The sequence below is a fragment of the Silene latifolia genome, chromosome 7 (genome assembly GCF_048544455.1).
Source record: "Silene latifolia isolate original U9 population chromosome 7, ASM4854445v1, whole genome shotgun sequence".
NCBI classification, from domain to species: Eukaryota; Viridiplantae; Streptophyta; class Magnoliopsida; order Caryophyllales; family Caryophyllaceae; genus Silene; species Silene latifolia.
The window spans coordinates 43,332,905-43,337,268 of record NC_133532.1 but is presented as its reverse complement, the minus strand read 5'-3'; positions in this window follow the sequence as shown (position 1 = coordinate 43,337,268).

Below are 4,364 nucleotides of genomic sequence, written 5' to 3'. Positions count from 1 at the left end.
TGTGTATAGTTGACTTCTGATCTGTCAGGTCTTATGTAAGGAGATGGCCTGGAACTGCTTCCTCTATGGTTAGAACTTTTTCTGTTGACTTTGTCATATCCTGAGTTGCTGTCAGCATTGTCTGCCTTGTAGCCTGTCTTCTTCCAGCCTGATATAGCCTATGGCTAATGCTTGGACATCTTCAAAGGTATGACAGAGCTTCATGGTCATTGCGTCGTAGAAGTCACTGTCCAGGGGTAGCCCTTGCCTGAAAGCTTCAACGGCTGTTCCAACATCACATCTGGGGATTGAAACCTTTTCTTTATTGAATCTTGTCATGTAGGATCTGATTGATTCTCCAGGCTTTTTTTTTAATCTGTATAGGTCACTTTGGATCTCTTTTCTAGTTCCTGCTTTCTTGGCAAACCGATGATTGAAAGAATTGACCAGTCGACAAAGGACTTGATGCTTCCATTTGGCGGTTTATGTACCATTGCGGGGGAGTCCGTTCGGGGTTGTTCCAAATCCCTTACACATGCAGACTTGACGTAGTTCACTGGGAATTGATGCTGCCAGCATCCTTTGCTTGTAGTAGGCAACATGGTTTTGTGGATCTGTGGTCCCATCATAGGTTCTCATTGAGGGACTCACAAATTTCTTAAGTAGGTCTATTTTTGCTATTTCATTGACAAAGGGTGAATCAGCATAGCTCTCTGGATTTGCTTCTTCAATTGGGGTAGGAACTCTTGGGATCTTCTCAAATCTTTCATGGAGTTTTTGGATTTCCTGGAGCATAGCCATCATAATGGCCGTACTAGTTTGATCTGGAGAGGTTTCTTCATTTTGGAGTTCTCCTGAGTCTGTTTCTTCTCCTGTCTTGGATTTTGGTGGAGTAGGAGTGCAAATATTGGAAAAATCAATATTCCTGATGATTGAGGAGAATGGTGTGCCAGGCTGAACTTTCAACTTTGATCCTGAAGCTTTCTCTCCCAGCTTTAGTTTTAGGCTGGATTCTGACTCTTTCAATTTTGCAACTTCTGCTTCAGCCTGGGCCATTTTTTGTTTCAACTGTTCCATTTCCAACAATTGTTGTTTGGCGGCAGCTAGTTGTTGTTCAACGCTATCTCTTGCCATTTCTCCTTAATTTTTTGTGGTGTTTAGTTATGGATTTTGATTATTTTTGAGTTAGATGCCCCACGGTGGGCGCCAATGGTTTTGGCAGGGATTTCACTGATCTAGGATATCCTGCCAGGGATTTATAAGTAGGGTGATCTAACTCAAACAACTCGCCTGAATAGTATTGTTAAGTGAAATAACAACTAATAAATAATGACACAAAGATTTTATACGTGGAAAAACCCTAGAAATAAGGGAAAAAACCACGGGCACCAAGCCAGGAGTGATTATTACTATGATTTTAGATAGCCTGACAGAGTATTCGTAAATCAGGCGTGACAGGCGAAATTATATTGCTTAAGAATACAAAAGTGTAAGTAAGAATGAGGGTGTGTCGAATGATCCTTCTGATTTCATCTTCTCTTCTATTTATACTTATTCTTCTAGCCTCCTCTTCTTTCGTTTAGGGTTTCCTGGTAAATAGGGTTTGTGCCCTATTTACCCGGAGGTGGTTGCCATCTTATTTAGCCGTTGCTTTGACTGTTTCCTGTATCTTTTCCTTCTTGAATTGGTCTTCCTTTTTTGTAGGGAATATATATAAACTGTCTGTTTGTCGCCTGCAATAGCCTGGTGCTTTTCCCTTTCAGGCTACTGGTTATCTTTCGCCTGTCTTCCATCAACTCCTGTTTGGTGCCTGTCCATACTTGATCAATGTCTGGTTTCAGATGTCTTTTGCTTGGAACTCGGCTTTGGCTGTTGCCTGACCTATGTCAGGTCAGGCAGGATAATTTTGGGCCCAACAGAGTTGTTTTTAAAGGCGGGTTTGAGTTCAATTATGTCATCGCTAGCGCACTGATTGATATGTACGGGAAATGTGATCAGCTAATGTATGTATATCATAAGTAAAGGTCTAAAAGAAAAAAAAAAACCTATTAAAACAAATAAATATCTGATGAGAATTTAGCTATGGGTTAAAAAGAGATGCATTTATATACACATCTCAATAATTTTTTTTAAGAGATAAAGTTTCATGGAAGAAAAGTTATCTTTTTAAGTTAATATTTACAAATTCTGTTATTTACTTAGATCAATATTATTATTATAATCAGAGTGTTTCAAAAAACTTGGAGTCTCTAGAATTGCCTGAGAAAAAACCTCTTTTATATATATATATTGATTGACATTAACTTATTCGTTGTTTGATTCGTTAATTTACTGGTTAACCAAACAAATTCTCTATTTACAAAATAAATAAGTCAATTTACTTTTTTTTCCGCCTAAAATATTATCTTCTAATTAGGCTCTTCTAATTGGGCTTTTTAACTTTTGCATTAAGTCTAATGTAAAAAATGATTCCCAAAAAATATTATGTGCTAAATGTAGATCATATCAATGATCTTACCCAACAATAACGTAAAATTTGATTGCTACATATATTATTTGATTGCCAAAAAATGTATATCATATATTATATTATTTGATTGTCAGGATAATATTTCAGGAAAATATAACTTATTATCTTGCCCAAGGATGATTATTTGATTGCATATATTATTCTGCAAATTATAGTTGCTAAAATCATTATAAGATATCAGAAAATGTACATCATATCAATGATCTTGCACAAAAATAACGTAAATTTTGATTGCCAAAAAATAAATATAAAATCCTCAATCATTGCCAAAAATAAAGAATATACCGTCAATCTGTAATACCCGCCCTTTTAGGGACCCGTTAACCAGCGTTGACCGACCTTGGGAGCAGTAATGGTTCTTGGGATTACGTGCCATAGTTACCTTGTGTCTTGAGTTGTGGGTGGTACTCGATAGAGTAGAGGCTACTCGATCGAGTAGCTTGGATACTCGATCGAATAGGGGCCACTCGATCGAGTACGTTAGTTACTCGATCGAGTAGCGTCTTTTCAGCGAGGGTTTATAATCGTGTTTTCCTAAAACCGCAAATCATTTCCGCCTCTTTCTTCTAAACCTAGATGTCGTCCCTTCATCTTCCCTTCACCACATGCCTTCCATTGGAGCCTTTGAAGGTCCTTGTGCCTTAGGAGTGCATAGCTTGAGTCGCGTAGCGGTCCTTTGCCAGATTTCCTCATGTGGGTATGTTGTCATCATCATCCATATCTTTGTGTTTTCAGTTAGGGTTGGAATGGTAGTAATAGATGATTATATTGTGTGTATAGGTGTTGCTTGTTTGCTGGGTGTTGCGTGTATGGACATGGAATTGTCGCAGTCGCTTAAAGGTAGGTTCGCCTACTCAGTTTCTGTTGAATGTCTAGAGTGTCGGTTGTTGTGTGATGTTGTGTTGCTGTTGTGACCGTGTAGTTGGGTATACGTGGTAGCTGGTTGGTGTATACTGGATGTCGATTGTTGTTGTATTGCAGTTGCCTGTGATTGTTTGTCTCTGGTTCTCGAGGTGTGTCCTCGGCTGAGTGGAGTCACTTGCGGGAGTGGCTTCACGCCCTAGTTTCGCCCTCCGTGGAACCCGCCACGGGAGGGGATGTGCACATTAATGGGACAGGGTTATCGCTCGGTATGATGAGCGGGGCTTAGATGGGAACGGCTGCGGTCCCCCACAGGCAGGGTTGGTCCAGTGGACGGTTGGTGACGGAGATTGATTGGAGTGGGTATGATTGTGCGTGACTGGTTGTGTTTGTTTTGTGTAGACGATTGTTGTTGGTTTTTGTTGTGTCTTGCCTCAGTTACTGACTTTGTGTGGTTGTCTTGTTTGTTTATGTGTCTGCCGTGATCCCTTATGGTGAGTAGTCAGTCTTAGCAGGTGTTGATGTGGTTGTGTAGATACCTCATTTCTGCACCTCCCGCAAACCACCCGGTGATGATTGGGCCGCATGTTTGATACGCGGAACGATTTGTGACAGTTCGTAAGATTATCGTCAAGTGATTGCTCAAATATTAAATGTCAACCTCTTTTTTAGTCATCTACGTCCCGATACGGTCGTTTTGGCAGTAATTAGAGTACATTCGGAGTCCGGGTCAAAAACCGTCTCCATTTTCTGATAACTGTTAAATCCCGAGTCGGAATATTCTGGAATGTTCCGGATATTTCTATTCCATATTTCATAAATTTTATCTTTTGGCAAATAATATCCCGTAATATTCATAAGATAATCGAATTATTTCCGTCCTACCATAACTCAAACGCGGAAATCTTTCTTCAGCAGGAGGAAACCTCCTGGGAATAGACGCAACGAAGTCTTTGCGCCTCTTCCAAGAGACGCAGTGGCTGCTGCGCCTCTT